This window comes from Humulus lupulus, chromosome 8, assembly GCF_963169125.1.
Source record: "Humulus lupulus chromosome 8, drHumLupu1.1, whole genome shotgun sequence".
Classification (NCBI taxonomy): domain Eukaryota; kingdom Viridiplantae; phylum Streptophyta; class Magnoliopsida; order Rosales; family Cannabaceae; genus Humulus; species Humulus lupulus.
Window position 1 is genome coordinate 129,208,731 of NC_084800.1, and position 18,079 is coordinate 129,226,809.

The window sequence follows — 18,079 nt, forward strand, 5'->3', positions numbered from 1 at the left end:
AATTTTAGGCGTTTAAGGGAGTGAGAGATGTTGGATTGAGATAGAATTCTACTTAGAGTGGCAGGTGCTGGATGACCTAATTTGCAGTGCCACAGATTGATATCATTATGTAAAGTAGTGTTAAGAACAGTAGGAGATAAAGAACCAACATGAGTGGAAGTACTGTCTTTATTGAAGGAAATTTGATTACATGGAGAAACTGCAGAAGAAGTTTGAGTACAATTATTATTACATTGAATTGACTCATTACAATGATCAAAGGTGGATGTGGCAAGATGACACTCTAAGGAGTGGTGAGACAGGTTGGAGCTATCATCTCCTAGCAGGTACAAGTCATCCTTGAGCTTCCCTTTGAGCAGGACAGCACCCGATTGTTTGTCCTTGACAAAACAGCAAGATTTATGAAATTCTAGGAAAACATCATTATCTTTGGTTAATTTGGAGACACTGACTAAATTTTTGGTAATAGAAGGGACATGCAACACATAATTCAATTGTAAAGGATTAATTGAATTGGGAGAAAGAGTTGCTTTACCAACATGAGAGATGATTAATTTCTTACCATCTCCAACTGCAACAGATTCTTGGCCAGTGTAAGGAGTGGCTGAGTCACGATTGTCCATTGCATAAGCTACATGATTTGTGGCTCCAGTGTCAACATACCACCCGACATCATCTCCAAAATCAGGCAGGAATTGTGTGACATGGGTTTGAGGAAAAGAATTGAAGAACAAAGCCTCAGAACAATGCTTGCTAATTACAGAGCATTGTGAGGTAGAAAGTTGTATTTATATACATCAAGGCTCATATAAGTGAGAAGCAATCTGTTATTACAGTTACAAAGCTGAAAACTAAAATAACAAAATTGGAGCCTAAACCAACTAATTGTCTAACTAACTAGCTGTTGGTTATCAAAATGGAACAAAATGATACATTGAGCTTAATTTTGGTCAACTAATTTTTCAATAGGACTAAAATGCTCATACTTTCTATAATTAATTAATAGAAAATAATAAAAAATTAATATAAAATTTAAAAAAAAATCATATTTTAATAAATTACAATATTAAAATAATTATCATAAACAAAAATTAAATTTAAACCTAAATACTAAACTTAAAAATCAAATTCAATAATTAACTTATAACATTAACTAAATTAATCAAAATCTAATGAAAAACAATATTAAAATTAAAATCAAATCAAATAATTAAAACAAAAATATTTGTGTTCATCCTTCAAACCCATATTCAAACCAAATAATAAAAACACGACATATCTAAGTTCATCCTCATATTCAAAATCTAGAAATTTACCAAATCATAACTCAAAATCCCTCATCCGGGATCGTTATGCTTGGATGGGACTTTAGAAAGGCATAAAGTTGCTGGAAAAATTGTGATATGTGATTTTGGAATCAGCCCTTGAGTTTAGAAGGGTCAGGTGGTAAAAGATACCGGAGGAGTTGGAATGATTCTGACAAACACGGCGACAAACGACGAGGAATTGGTAGCAGACTTCCACCTTCTTCCAGCAGCGACTGTTGGAGAAAACGAAGCAAAAGTATTAAAGTGTTACACTTTAACTAACCCTAAAGCCACGACCAATCTAGCATTTCTGGGAACTCATGTGGGGATTAGGCCATCTCCAGTGGTGGCAGAATTTTCATCAAGAGTGCCTAATTTTCTCATGTTTGAGATTCTCAAAACAGATTTGGTAGCTCTCTGTACGTCCTGAAATTCAGCACGAGTCTTTTAGATAGCTCGGATACAGCTGGCTAGCCAAGAACTGTAATAGATGATCCACAAGTTCATATTTCCTCTGTAAAGACAACGCAATTCCCCAGGTAAATAGCACGAGCTGATGAATACAAAGCAATAGGCACGAGCTGGAAGCACTTATGAAGCATAGCATCTGAGACACGAGCTGACGCTGCACTCAGCTCGGGAGACGCTAAAGATCTGTCATTTCCCTGGATCTTTATAAACCTGGATACATTATATAAACATGCGTGGACAGACATTACATGTCCACAAATCCCTGAATTCCCGGACATGTAAGATAATCGTGCATGATCAGACATCACATGTCCGTTCATCCCTGACGACCCATGATCAGTTTTACCTAATGACTAGACCATACCTTAATATAAATTGTAACATTTATCATTAGTGTGAGACAGGTCACACGAGGGATTTGGATTCACGTGATGACCCCAATGCCTATCCAAGGATTTTCTCTATAAATACTAAGACCTTGGATAGGGGGAAGGGGGGTTATTTTTCTTGTAATGAAAAAACTCTATCAAAATATAGAGAGATATACAGTAATAATACAAACTCGTGGACTAGGGGAATTTTAACCTTCAAACCACGTAAAAAGGGACAAGTGTTCTTGATATTTCATTTCTAGTATTTTTTAAGTATCATTTTCTTATTACGGTTTACCATTAAGCACTAATTCATCCAAGCTATTTTCATAATGCACTGTTGGTGAAAAATCGCGTCAACAGTTTGGTGCTTTCATTGAGAGCTGCAGATTAGTGTTATTGTAAAAGATTCAGATCAAACTTCATCATGGTAGTTACTCGCTCGAGACACGACAATGAAATGGATCAGCATGGTGGGAAGGAGGCTCACCATACCGTTGTTTCCGATGAACAAAACCTTGAGATCTAGCAACGGTCGGGAAAACAACTGATGGGCCACAACGACACTGGTAGTTCAGCATCATTACCGCCAAATCCAAACCCGGATTACTTGATTGTGGTAGAGTTGGAAAACATGTAGTTAAGGAGCCATCTAGCCAAAGCAAACAAACAAATCGAGGAGGTTTTGGCTCGACAACCCCCTCTTGCAACCGACGTTAATGTCGGAAAGAGGCAAGGTGGGACTCATAAGTCCTGCCGGGATAGTCGATCCAGACCAAGTTAATCGATTAGAACCTCAACCCCGAGTTCTGCGCCCATGGCGCATGATCACCAAGAAATTTCGTTTGGTGCCCTCCCAAGGGCCGTCGGCAAGTCAGTCGGTCGGTTAGGACCTTGACTCCGAGTTTAGTGCCACCTTTGAATACGCCTGGAAGCGCCCATGACAAAGACGTAATGTTCCAGCCGACCCCCTTGTGTCACGATCAGATCGCTAAGCACAGAGAGTTAGAAATGGCGGAGCAGAGCATGCGCGGGCTAACTTGGTACGTCCTGACTGGACAAGAATTGCCTCGCCAATTAGGCATCCCCCGTCTCCTATAAGGTATCCAACACCACCTCGTTCCGCTCGAAACGTTCCTACCTATAGGGACAGCAGGAGGAATCCTCCTCCCGTTGCCCCTACTTATGCCCCACGACCACGTGGAAATATCCTAGATCCTCATCCTCAACCGCAAGCTCTAAGTTTCTCTAATGAAAGTTATTGGACTGAGGGCCGTTGAAGTGGTAGGACCAGCGTAGATTTGAGAAATCTGCTGAGTTCAACTCAGAGCCCTCAAGTTGATCCGCAGACCGATCTACGAGACCGCCTAAATTCACAAAGGAGAAATCCATACCGTGATGGGGTCAGTAACACTCACCACGAGGGGGCCCTTCCAAAGTACATGACAACGGGAATGTCCCACCAAACCAAGCTCGAGCTTGGAGGGACAATAACCCACCAAATGCGTACGGCCAGATGGTAGCTGTTGAACAGCCCCATAACAACCAGGGAACCAACGACCTAACCCTCAAGAGGTTAGCCCAGATGGAGGAGCTGTTGAAAAGACTCCTATCGGAGAAGGAAAAAGACGAATATGACTCAGAGGATGAGCTCAAACTTTTGCCCCAAACATCGCAGCAACAACATACCCGCCGAGTTTCCAAAATGCCCCATCTATCAAAATTCGATGGAGATGGAGATCCATCTAACCACTTGAGAATGTTCAACACCCTGATGATGGCCCACAATATTGGACTCGAGTTGAGGTGCCTTGTATTCCCCTCCACTATGGTCGGGTCGGCTAGGCAATGGTTCAAGCAATACAAGAAACATTCTATCAGCTCGTGGAAAAGTTTCTCCGCTGATTTCAAGAGGGAATTATGGGCTTCTCAGGCGGCTCGCATTAAGGCGGACTCCCTCGCAAATGTAAAGTAGCAACCCAGAGAGCCTCTAAAAGCATATCTGAGTAGGTTTGCCAATGTTGCTGCGCGAGATAGAGACGCGGATGAAAGTTCTAGGCTCATGGCGATGATAACGGGAATTCTTTTTGGGGGCGACCTATGGCAAGAACTCCAAAGAAAGGGAGTGAACACCGTGGATGAGTTCCTGAACAAGGCTCAAAGGTGGATCAACTTGGAAGAAGCACGAGCTTCGGTCGCAGGAACCAGCCAAGTCCCTACCTAGCCCGTTGGAGCGGTAACAGATGTTGCAGCCACGACCCAAACCGTTACCCAGAATAACCAAGGGGGAAATAACAAGAGGAAGGGAAATGGTGAAGGCGGCCAAAGCGGTTTAAAGAAAAACAAGCCCGTGGAGAAGTTTAAGCCGATCTATACGACTTATGCCGACCTCACGGATACTAGAGAGCGTATCTTCTTGGTGAATTCTGCCCGCCTTCCGTGGAAAAAGCCAGAGTCGTTAAAGAATCAAAGGGTGAAGAGAAATCCCTCGAAATTTTGTCAATTACACAATGACATCAGTCACAACACTGATGATTGTAGACACTTGAAGGATGAGATCGAGACGCTCATCAGGTCTGGACCATTGGCTCAGTATGCCTGGAATCAAGTAACTCCTGGTCAGCTCGCTGGACAAACTATTCCATCAGCTCCCGAGGCCCCAGCGAATCAGATCGGAGCTCAGGTGAATCAAGATACCCTTCCTCTGATAACAGGGGGAGAAATAACAACCTTCTCTGGAGGTCCTCATCTGGCAGGCACGAGCAGAGGTGCCCACAAGAGGTATATCAATGAGCTGAGATCTCACAACGGAGTTGAGTTTGTCCTGGAGCAGCGCTTAACTAAGCAACAACGATTGGAGAAACAACCAATCAGCTTTACTGAAGAAGATGCTAGCCATGTCCAGTTCCCGCACAACGATCCTCTGATCATAACCGTCTAGCTCGTCAATCGGAGGGTTAGAAGGACACTAATGGATAATGGAAGTTCTGTGAACCTACTATTCAGATCCACACTAGAAAAGATGGGGTTGTCTATGACCGAGCTAAAGGCCACCTCCATAACACTGTATGGGTTTTTTGGTGAGGGATCGACAGATATCGGAACAATCGAGTTAGTGATAATCTTGGGTGAAGGACCACGAACTGTTTCCAAGCCTCTCGAGTTTGTGGTCGTCAATTGTCCGACCGTGTACAATGCAATCTTGGGTCGACCTACGTTAATGGCGTTCGAAGCCATAACATCTGTTCGCCACCTTGTGATCAATTCCCCTCATCTACGGGAATATGTGTTGTCCAAGGCGATCATCTTGCTGCCAAGGAATGCTACAACATTTCCATGAAGGGAAAATCACAACCCGGGCAGCAAACAATGGCCATACAGGACGAAGGCGAGGAGTCCCGGGAAGTAAGGACTGCTCCTGGAGTGGAAGAACATCAGCAAACCAGTGGCAGGGATACTGCCCCAAGTGATGATATCGATCCACGAGTAGGCGAAGATAGATTTGAGCTCCGAGCTATTGAAGAGCTCGAAGAAGTAAACATTAATCCCAGAGATGCTTCAAGATTCGTTAAGCTCGGGAAAATCTTGGTGATGAGAGGAAGGCAGAGCTGATAAATTTTTTACAAGGGAATCTAGATGTTTTTTCCTGGTCTCATGAAGACATGGTAGGGATAAGCCCGAGTGTGATCATGCATACCCTGAACTTGGATAAAAGCATGCCTGCGAAATCCCAAACACAGAGGCGTTTGGGTACAACCCGAGCTGAGGCACTGAAAGAAGAAGTAGCTCGGCTATTAAAATGCCGGTTTATTTGCGAGGCTAAATATCCAATCTAGGTCGCAAATCCTGTCCTGGTCCCAAAGCCAAATGGAAAATGGAGGACCTGCATCGATTTCTCCGACCTAAACAAAGCTTGTCCCAAGGATTGCTTCCCATTTCCAAGGATTGATCAGTTGGTGGATGCCACTGCGGGGTATGAGCTCATGTCCTTCATGGAAGCGTATTATGGATATAACTAGATCACGATGAACCCCGCGGACCAGGAGCATACTAGCTTCATGACTACAACAAATGTTTACTGTTATAAAGTTATGCCCTTCGGGCTGAAGAACACCGGGGCTACCTACCAGCGATTGGTCAACAGAATGTTCGCTGATCAGATCTAGAAAACACATGGAAGTGTATGTTTATGATATGCTGGTCAAATCTAAGGCTTCCGATAACCATGTTCCCGATCTAAAGGAATGTTTTGAGATCTTAAGGGGATATAACATGAGGTTAAATCCCCAGAAGTGTACTTTCGGAGTGGCATCAGGAAAATTTCTGGGATTCACAGTCAATACTAGAGGGATAGAGGCAAACCCTGACAAGATCAGATCGTTACTAGAAATGCCATTACCCAGGTCGCGTAAAGATGTCCAGAGTCTGATTGGAAGAGTGGCAACCCTTAATCGGTTCATTTCTAAATCCACGGACAAGTATTTGCCATTCTATAACCTGCTCTGAGGAAATAAAAAGTTTGAATGGACTGAGGAGTGCGAGCAAGCATTTCTCGATTTAAAAACACATTTGGCTGAGCCACCAGTATTGTCTAACCAACGGTGGGGGAGCCCCTTTTTCTTTATTTGGCTGTTACGGAAAATGCAGCCAGTGCCATGCTGCTCCGAAAAGAAGACCGGGTTCAAAGACCGGTATATTATATAAGCAAAAGACTTCTCGGAGCTGAATCGCGGTATCCCTTAATGTAAAAGATGGCGTTCTGCCTTATTATAACCTCCAGGAAGCTTAGGCCGTATTTCTAATCCCATTCAATTCACGTCATGACCGACCAACCTTTAAGGCAAGTATTGCAGAAACCTGAAGCATTAGGATGTCTCTTAAAATGGGCAATTGAACTTAGCCAGTTCAAAATACTGTACATACCACAGGCTACGATCAAAAGCCAAGCCATGGTTGATTTCATGGCTGAATGCACCAGATTTCAGGAGGAGCTTTTGAGAGAACCAGTACAGGCGTTGTGGAGAATCTTCATGGATGGTTCATCTAACAAAAATGAGTCCGGAGCAGGGATCATTTTGATCTCTCCAGAAGGGCATCGATTCCACTCCGCGCTACGGTTCGGGTTCGAGGCGTCCAACAACAAAGCCGAATATGAAGTTCTGTTGGCTGGGCTTAGAGTGGCAAAGGAATTGAAGGCCAGGGCCGTCCAGTGCTATAGTGATTCCCAGCTCGTGGTAAACCAAGTGTCAGGGGAATACCAAGAGTGTGGGGCCAAGACGGCGGCTTACCTAGCCAAAGTGAAGAAAGAGCTATCAGAGTTTGAATATGGCCTTGTCGAGCAGAACGCCAACGCTGATGCTTTGGCGAAACTCACTACCTCCAAAGAAGCCGAGACTCTGAGCATAATACCGGTGGAATTCTTGGAAAGCCCAAGCGTGGCAGGAAACGCAATGGAGGTCGAGATGATCGACATCAAGCCGACCTGGATGACTCCCATAATAGAGTATCTTACAACAGGGAAGTTTCCCAATGAATGAAAAGACGCGAGGAGGATACTCTATCAGGCTCCAAGGTATACAATCGTGGATGGGGCGCTGTACCGACGTGGCCATTCCTTGCCTCTTCTACGATGTGTTCTGCCAGAGGAGGCCAAAACTATTTTGCAGGAGGTGCATGAAGGCTTCTGTGGGGATCATGCTAGGGGGCAAAACTTGGCCTTAAAAATATTAAGGCAGGGATATTATTGGCCCACTTTATCAAAGGATTCCATTTCCTATGTTCGAAAGTGCGACAAATGCCAGCGGTTCACCACAGTCGCCCGAGTTCCACCAGTCGAGCTAAAAATGATCTCATCCCCATGGCCATTCGTGGTATGGGGGATTGATTTTATAGGAGCTTTACCCAAGGGGAAATGAGGAGTTCGCTATGTGGTGGTAGCCATTGATTATTTCACGAAGTGGGCAGAAGCTGAGCCCCTGGCAACAATCACCTCAAAAAGAGTCATCGACTTTGTGGTCAAGAGTATTGTGTGCCGATTCGAACTGCCCAAGAAGATTGTACTGGATAATGGAACTAAACTTGATAGTGATCTCTTCACTGAATTCTGTGAGAGGCACGACATAATTAAAAGTTTCTTTTCAGTGACCTACCCACAAGCCAATGGGCAGGTCGAGGCCGTGAATAAGCCCCTCAAAGTGAGCCTTAAGAAGAGATTAGATGAGACCAAGGGAGTCTGGCCTGAGTAGCTCCTGCAGGTGCTATGGGCGTATCGGACCTCCCACCGAACTTCTACGGGGCACACCCCTTTCTCCTTGACCTTTGGAAGTGAGGCCATCCTTCCCGTCGAGACGAAGATAACCACGCACAGGATCCAAACATTCAACCAGGAGCGAAATGATGAGTTACTCAGTGCGTCTCTTGACCTAATTGATGAAAAATGAGAGGATTTGCATCTACAGCTTGCACATTATCTACAAAAAATCACTCGTTATTTTAATTCCAAGGTCAGGAGGCATGTCTTTGGTTTAAGCGACCTGGTACTCCGAAGGGTATTTTTGGCAAGTAAGGACCCCAAAGATGGTGCTTTAGGTCCGAGTTGGGAAGGACCCTATCAAATAGTGGAGGTATTACATGTGGGAACCTTCAAGTTAGCTCGGCTTAATGGAGAAACAGTCCCACGGACTTGGAATGCTATGCACCTAAAGAAGTATTATTAATGATGATACCACTCATCTAAGTGAGGCTTAATTATAAAAGCTGTTTGATTAAGAAATAAAGGAATCATTATGTACTTGTTGTCTTTCATATAATTCATTTATGTACTAGTTCGTGTGATAACATTTGTCCAAGCAACCAAGAAAGCTCACTTTCTGATTACTTGGGGGGCATACAACTCGAGAAGGATAAAACTTGGAAGTTAGGCAAATCGATAAACCGATGTTTTCTTTTAAGAAAACACGAGGTGTCAATAAGTCTAGCACGAACTAAGTTTTAATTAAAAATCCTGGACTTAACCAGGTCCAAAACTTGGAAGTTAGTAAAATTGATAAACCGATGTTTTCTTTTAAGAAAACACGAGGTGTCAATAAGTGTAGCACAAACTAAGTTTTAATTAAAAATATTGGACGTAACCAGATCCAAAACTTGGAAGTTAGGAAAATTGATAAACCGATGTTTTCTTTTAATAAAATACGAGGTGTCAATAAGTCTAGCACGAACTAAGTTTTGATTAAAAATACTGGACATGACCAGACCCACGACTTAGAAGTTAGCAAAATTAAAGATCTGATGGCTTCCTTAGAAGCTCAGGATAGCAATAAAACCTAACAAGAACTAAGTTTAAAATATTCAAAATCTCGGATATAACTGGGTCCAAGGCCTGATACTTAATAGGTAGGATATAAATCAAACATTAATTTTTCTTGTAACTGAAATTAAAATATCTATCCCGATCTAAAAGTCATTTCCTAAGATTTTGAATGCACAAGATAAACATAAGAAAAATCAAGGAAAAGATAGGTGGATAAAAAAGTAGGTATTCTAATTATAAATAACTTGTCTTGAGGAGAATAACCTCGTATCGAGCCAAAATGACAAATATTTACAAAAAAAGAAAGACAAAAGAAAAATTAGGACCCTCCAGGGCGCTCCGAGGACGTCACCTCCTCGATCTCCTGCTCGCCAGCGGTGTTGGCCTCCCCGGTCTCGGACGACTCTTGTTGAATCTGAGCCTTGAACTTCTCAAGGTAGGGATCCCACACTTCGGAGCCCAGGAAGGAGAAGTTGCCATCCTGGTTGGAGGCCCAGCAGTGATATAGCATACTCTCCATGGAGGATATCGAGGCCGCCTTTTCCTCCTTAGTAGCAGTCTCGGCCTCCAACTGCTTGGCCTTGGCCTCCGCAACCTCGGCTTGAAGAGCAGCTAGGGAAGTCTTTGTAGCCTGCTCACCCTCTTGAGCCGCTGCTAGGGCAGCCTTGGCACCTAATTCATTTTGCTGAGCAGTTGTGAGGGCGCCCTGGGCAGCGGTCAGGGCGACCTGAGTGGTCTGGAACTCGGCCTTAAGCTCTTCGTTCCTGGCCCTAGCCTGAGCTATACTACGGTACTGAGCCAGGACTGTTTGCAAAGAGTAAGAAAGCAAGTTAGATGCATACTGGGATAAAATCAAAAGAATATGTTCGACTAAGGAAAGTGGGCTTACTATAAGGTTCATCCCCAACGCAAATTCCATAACGTTCTCCAGGCTCCTCTCCTCGATCAGCCTCAGATCCTTCGGATTGGCTTTGTAAAAGTGCTCCACCGTATGGTTCGCTCTCTCATAGATAGTCCCCCGAAAGGTGTCTGGGTTCTTCTCCAGGTCCTGGGCATTGACCGGGATGCGTACGGTAGTGGCAGGGACAACCGGAGCTGGGGGATTGGCCGATGCTGCCTGATCCCGAGAAGGGCCAGAAGGAAATCGGGGAGGAGGTGGAGGCGGAACCATTTTCTCCTGAGTAGCAGCAGCTGGAGCTGTTGAGCTTTGGCCTTTCCCCTTAGTCGAGGATTTGGAGATCATCCTTGCAGCAGGAGGCACCTTTTTTGGTGTAGGTCGGGGATTCTTTACGAGTGGCCTGAAGCTGGATTTTCCCTCCTGGAAAATTGCGCGGATATCAGGAATCCCGTGTTGTGCCATTTCCTCGCCTAAAAAAGAGTGGGAAGGACGTTAATATACATACAAAGTCATCAGTTTGCATAAAATGTGCATACATGTATAGAATATAACAAAAAGTCCTACCCTCTGAGCTAGAGGAGGAGTCTATTGCCATGACCTCCGGCCTTGGAACCGCTATAGGAGAAGGGGAGCCTAAGTCTACAACTTCTTGGATTAGGGGAGGTTCAGGCTCAGGTTCTACCTCAGGGCTGGACTCCTCTACGTATTGCCTAAGACCAGGGGCAAGGATACCCTGGAGTAGGGAAGGCCATGACCTAAGGTTAGTCTCATACTCTTCAAAAAGGGCCGACCTAAAGGATAGGGTATTGTCTACAACTACAGTGCCCCTAGGATGGTCCATGTCGTGGCGTAACACTAAGTGATCAACGCACTGAAGTAAGGTTATGTTATGGTCAGGATCATTGGGGTGGCGATGTACGAGCTGGTTTGGGTTAAACCTAACCAGCCTAAGGTCGGCGATAGCCCTATCTAAGTCCCTAAAGGGGTATGGGTTACCTTGGCCGGAGGGGCTGAATGCTGCCTCCGATGAAGCTCGCTCTTCATCAAGGTCCCGAGCAGCCTCGGGAGCTCGCCTCTTCCGCATGAAGGGTACCTCGTCTTCTTCTTCCTCTTCGCCTTCGTCGGCTTCAGCACCTCCTTCGAGGATAGGCGCTAGCTCGCGGACTATCGGGAAGTTAGCCCGAGTTCTTCTCAAGGCTAGAGTCTGACCTTCGGTTATTAGCTTACACGCCAACATTGTGTCATCGGACACGAGCTAGCGGTAATCCTTCTTGCTAGGTGGGAGCCTCGAGAGAGTATCATATTGACCCCTGAGGGTCAAAGATTTGGCCGTCTTCGCAAAAATGGCTGCACAAAGATACTACTCAGTTAATATACACACGAGAAGACTATGATATACGATGAAAATAATTTCACGAGCTAAGAAAGGAAAGAAGACTTACAAAGACGGTTGAAGTATCGATGTTCGCAGTTGCAAAACCCATTTGACATAAACAATTGATCTTTATAGTCGTTGGGATGACTGGGCAGCTCGATGACTGTGAGCGAGTTCAGGAATCAGGTAAAGTAGTAAAACCCATCACCTCGCCCTCGTTGATCCGGGCTGGCCTTGAGGCAAAAAAAGTAGAGAATGTTCGTGGGGGTGGGGACCTCCGACTCGTGCTTCAGGAAAAGGTACTTTAACCTCGCCAGCAGTCAGTACGAGCTCGGGGGGAGTTGAAAGGGCGCCAACTTCACATAATGGAGGAAGTAGGCAAAGTACTGATCAAGGGGAAGGAAGGCCCCTGCCTTTAGGTGCTTGTCACTCCAGGCCGCAAAGTTGTCCTGGAGTGGTGCGCAACTCCACTCCCCTTCAAATGGAGGTCGAGCAATGAGGACGCCAGTCCCGACCTCAATATTGTGGGACAGCATAATCTTGTTGACCCTTCCTTGGGTCGTGACCTTGGAGACAATCCTCTATACCTCGAAGATTGCGTCAGGTCCGACCATGACCTCCTCCTCCACCACGAGGCCAAACTGGGGAATAGGAGACTCGGGGGCGACCTCTTTTCCCTTGTTGGCTCGTTGGGATGATGCGCCGCTCGCACTCTTCTTTGGTACGTTCTTCTTGGGCGCCATTAGATCGCCTAACGAACAAGAATGATGAATCACTTAGTAGGCAACCTAGAAATATAAAGGCAAGAAAGCATGAAGGAAGGGTAAGGCTTTCAATACACAAGCTGAGGTAATCTCAGCCCGCGGCGTGATGCCACGCGCTACCTACGCTACACGCCTAGGTTTCCCAATAAACCTCTGATGTGTTAGGGATCCGTGTGTCAGAAAATCAGACCACTATTCTCCTTGGGGGACGATTTAGAGCAAAACCACCCAAGAAGCGTAAACCCTAAGCAACCTGGTTTCGAACCCTAAAAACTCTTTATCTTCTATATCCTGAATGGATATTTCCTAAACTTCGCCATAAATTGCCCAGGTTTACCCAGAAATTACCCAATTTTATGAATGTCACAGTTCTGGAGATATTTGAAGACCTACTTAATAAACCTAAGTCGAAGCCTATGTGCCAAAAACATTTGGAGAACAACCTAATATTGACTACGGTGAAGTGCGGATGAACATGATATAAAAAAAAAAAAAACACTGAAACTAGTAAAAGAAAAGCTTCTTCAAAACCAAGAGACTTACAGTATGTTCTTCAATAAAAGAAGTAGACTTTCTAGGGGAGAGTTCCTGGAAGACTCCTGAGTAGCTGAGTAACTGGGTTTCCGAGGATTTTTGCAACAAATGGTTTTTGGATTCTTCTGAGAAAGAAGAAGTGTTTGGAAATGCAGAAGAGAGAAAATGTAGAAAGATTTCGAATGAAAGGCGGTGAATCTTGGAAATTTCCAACCTTATTTATACGTAAATGGCATAAAATGATGTGGACCGTCCGATCAAGCTGGTGCAAGATCCGAGGACAGTGTTTCGAAAGATGAAACGACGGCAAAAAGTTGGCCAGGCCATCAACACAATCCTCGAAACTCGAACAGACGCCAATAGCGGCGATCCACGTGTCCAGTACTCAAGTAATGGGAAAACCTGGATAATCGCGACAGAAGTTTAAAAGTCCCCGCTGTGTAAGTCAGAAAATGACGTCATAGAACACGAGCAGGGACTTGAGGGGCAAATGTACGTCCTGAAATTCAGCACGAGTCTTTTAGACAACTCGGATACAGCTGGCTAGCCAAGAACTGTAATAGATGATCCACAAGTTCATATTTCCTCTGTAAAGACAGTGCGATTCCCCAGGCAAATAGCACGAGCTGATGAATACAAAGCAATAGGCACGAGCTGGAAACACTTATGAAGTATAGCATCTGAGACACGAGCTGATGCTGCACTCAGCTCGAGGGACGCTAAAGATCCGCCATTTCCCTGGATCTTTATAAACTTGGATACGTTATATAAACTTGCGTGGACACACATTACATGTCCACAAATCCTTGAATTCCCGGACACGTAAGATAATCGTGCATGATCAGACATCACATGTCCGTTCATCCCTGACAACCCATGATCAGTTTTACCTAATGACTAGACCATACCTTAATATAAATTATAATATTTATCATTAGTGTGAGACAGGACACACGAGGGATTTGGATTAACGTGATGACCCCAATGCCTATCCAAGGATTTTCTCTATAAATACTAAGACATTGGATATGGGGAAGGGGGGTTGTTTTTCCTGTAATGAAAAAACTCTGTCAAAATATAGAGAGATATACATTATAATACAGACTTGTGGACTAGGGGATTTTAACCTCCGAACCACGTAAATAGGGACAAGTGTTCTTGATATTTCATTTCTAGTATTTTTTAAGTATCATTTTCTTATTACGGTTTACCATTAAACACTAATCCATCCCAACTATTTTCATAATTCACTGTTGGCAAAAAACGGCATCAACACTCTCGAAGTCAACATTCTCACCGCTTGAACCAGGGATTTGGGCCTATCGAGTTTACCAACAGATCATCGAAGGGTAAAATTCAACATATTGTCTGGTACCTCAATGGCGTGTCCTCACGTAAGTGGCATTGCTACACTGCTAAAGGCTAGACACCCCGAATGGAGCCCGACCGCCATTAAATAAGCTTTTATGACCACTGCTTATGTCAACGACAAAACTCTTCATCCTCTTAAAGACGCCTCCTCGATGATTCCTTCTAGCCTGTATGACCACGGAGCGGGTCATGTAAACCCAAGAAAAGCACTTGACTCGGGTTTGGTCTACGACATAGAGCCTCAGGACTACTTTGAGTTCCTCTGTACTCAAAATCTATCTCCAACCCAGTTAGAAGTTTTCGCCAAGTACTCGAACAGAACTTGCCAACACACACTCGCAGGTCCAACGGACTTGAACTACCCTGCTATCTCAATTGTGTTCCCTTATAAGACAAACGTTTCTATTCTGAGTGTTCGCCGAACAGTGACTAATGTGGGCTCTCCGGTTTCAAGTTACCAATAGTTTATGATTGCTTGAACAAATTTTACCCATCCAGAAGCATATACAATATACAGTCTAGATCCACATCAAGTAGCTACAACAAATGAATAAAAAAATATATAGATATGAAATACACATCCAACAACCACAACCAGATTTGAAACACATCCAACAAAATGAGAAATTTTTAATAATAAACCTGTGCTATGGACACCCAGAGCTGAAATCGTCGAGGTTTGGGAAATGGAAGGAGGTTTCAGAGTGAGCTCACCTATGATGTGAACCATGCTTCAGGGTGTCCGGCATCTGGTCAATCACCATGTTCGTCGTCGATGTGGGCTTTACCGCCGGAATCAAGGTACCTATAAAATAAGAACATGGAGGAGGAGGAGGAGAAGGAGGAAGAAGAAGAAGAACGAATGAAAGAAATAAAGATTCGATTTTTTGATTTTTTTTTATTTAGTTTTAGTTTTTTAATTAAATAAATAATATTATTTATTTATTTTATTTTAAAATTAATTTAATTTGATTTTTTATTTTAAAAAATATATTTTATTATTTAATAAATTCATCAATTCACAAATCTGAGGGTATTTTTGTCATATTGAAAGTTGTTTGACCAAAATTGGGTTTTGGGCATCATTTTGTTCCATTTTGCAAAACATGGGGTCAGTTTTGTCATTTAACCAAACATTGGGGCTGATCGAGTATTCGATCAAAATATAGGGGCCAAACTAGTATTTTTCCTATTATAAAATATTGAAATGAGTATATTTTTTTTTAAAAATAAAACCAAAACATTGTCTATAGTTTTAAAAAAGTAAAAAAAAAATCGTTATATACACACGTTTTATGTATAAAGATATAGGGTACATTCTAGTTATAAAATTAAATAATTTTTTTAGAAAAAATACATATGAATTTTAATATAATAAAATATTAAAAAAATTATAAATTAAAACTATGAACTTAAAAAGTTTATTTGACCAAATTTTAATTATTTAATTTAATATTTTTTTAAAGGCAACCTATTTTTTTTTTATAAATATATATTATTTAATTAATGGTTAGAAGAGTTAAAATAAGTAATTTCCTATTAAAAAAACAAAATGAAAAAAAAACAAAATATAAATATATATATATTTATATCTTATTTTACTATTACATATATGTTTTGGATGAACAAATTACGTTAAATAACAAAATAAATAATTAATAAAATGAAGAAAAAAATTTGAGCACATAATATTTTGTTATAGTTTTGTAAACATAATTTATAGAGTAATTTAAATACTTAAATATATAACTCATTTATTATATTTTTATTTTTGTCAATTTATTTACCTTATTTAGATGATTTTATTACTTTTTTTAAAAAAAATATTTGCCTTATTTTGATGACATTAGAATTAACGGTGTTAGAAAATAATTAAAAAAATATTAAATCTAACAAAAAAATTATAATTTCCATTAAACTCACATTTATAACGTATAAAAATGTGTAATTTGGGTAAATAATATACATTTAGTAGGTAATTACATAAATGATATGTTTCTTTTTTTTAACTAGTTATTATATTAATGAGGACTAATAATTTTCTTTACAAAATAATAATAATAATAATTTTCGTTCCTTTTAGTATCACAATATTGTTGATTCTACAATTAGGTTTTTTTTTTATTATACATTTTTGGATCTAGTGTTTTGTTTCATTATCTGTTTGGACTACGTATTTTGATAAATTATTTTTTGGACCTTGTGTTTTATAAAATAGTTCAAATGGACCCTTAAATTTGATTTTGATAAAAAAAATTTGAACTAAAATTATAAATAATTCACCAAACTAACAATCATAATAAAAACACAATTATTCAACCTAACAACAATATTATATTCATTTTTTTGTTAATTAAAATCAGATTTAGAGATTTATTTGAATCATTTTACAAAACACATAGTCCATATAAGTAATGAGATAAAATACAATATCGACAAAAATTTACATTTTTTTAATATATAAAAATATAATAGCTATTAAACAAATTACATTTTTGGGTTATGTTTCACCAAATTTTGCCCTCATTTGAAGCGCACACTGCTAAGTTTGTGCAAAATAAGTGTCCCTAACAATATTATTATTAAGTAAATATTTATAAAAAGTATTTAGTAGTATTTGGAAATGTACATTCTTTGTAAATTTATTTTTTCCATATGATTTTTCTAAACTCCATGGGTAAGAATGGACAGAAACTTGATGTTTAATTTAAAAATATTATTATATTTAAAAAAAATAAAAATTAATAAAATATCACTCGATGTTGATACAAATTATACAGGTTCTAACTAGGAAAAAAATAATATATAGACGAAAAAAATTATAATATATGTTACATACGCACAGGCATGTGTACGTACTACATAAATATGTATTAATACATACTGACTATTTAATATATAAACTGATGATATCATTACAAGCAAAAAAATTACTGAATAAAATATAAAAAATTGTACATCTTTATCTCATTCACATAAAAATATTCTAAAACTGTTTATCTAATACATATAGATGGTGTTTAGTCTTTTAATATTGTGGAGGTGGCTAATCTAAAGTAGAAACGTCCAAATTGATATATATATATATATATATATATATATATATTCTCCAAAGCTTCTGGCATTTATATTTATATACATATAATATATTCTAATGCATATAAACAAATAGTAATCTTCTACCAGATATTTCTCGGAAAGTTTGTTATAATAATAATTGTTAATATTTTATACAAGCTTGTGTATTCATGTGTTTTGTATTAAAATATTATAAACTTAGCTGCTTATAATATATACCAGGTAGAAGCAACGTGTAATGTATGTTGGTTTAATTTTAAACTTATAAACATTGTCTATAATTTTAATAAAATCAGGTTTATTATTTTTTAAATATATATATATATTTATATAATAGAATGAATTATAGTTCTATAGTATATATAATATTTATATCAATAATCTTTACATATATGACATCTAAACATAACGTTAACATATATATATATATTTACATAGCAACATGACATATATATAAAATACAATAATATTTAAAAATAGATTAATAATAGAAATACAATAAGAATAAAAAAAATCATAGTGTAGATAGTTGTATACATACATGAACTATTTTTAGTTTCTAATGTATCTCGCAATCTTTTGGTGAATTTAATGAAGAAAA

The 18,079-nt window shown here is 40.4% G+C and overlaps 1 pseudogene; it reads left to right on the top strand.

Annotated features, from left to right (window-relative positions):
* Window positions 1-1,332: 1,332 nt before the first annotated feature.
* LOC133796054 (subtilisin-like protease SBT1.3) lies at window positions 1,333-14,864 on the top strand (annotated as a pseudogene).
* Window positions 14,865-18,079: the final 3,215 nt, after the last annotated feature.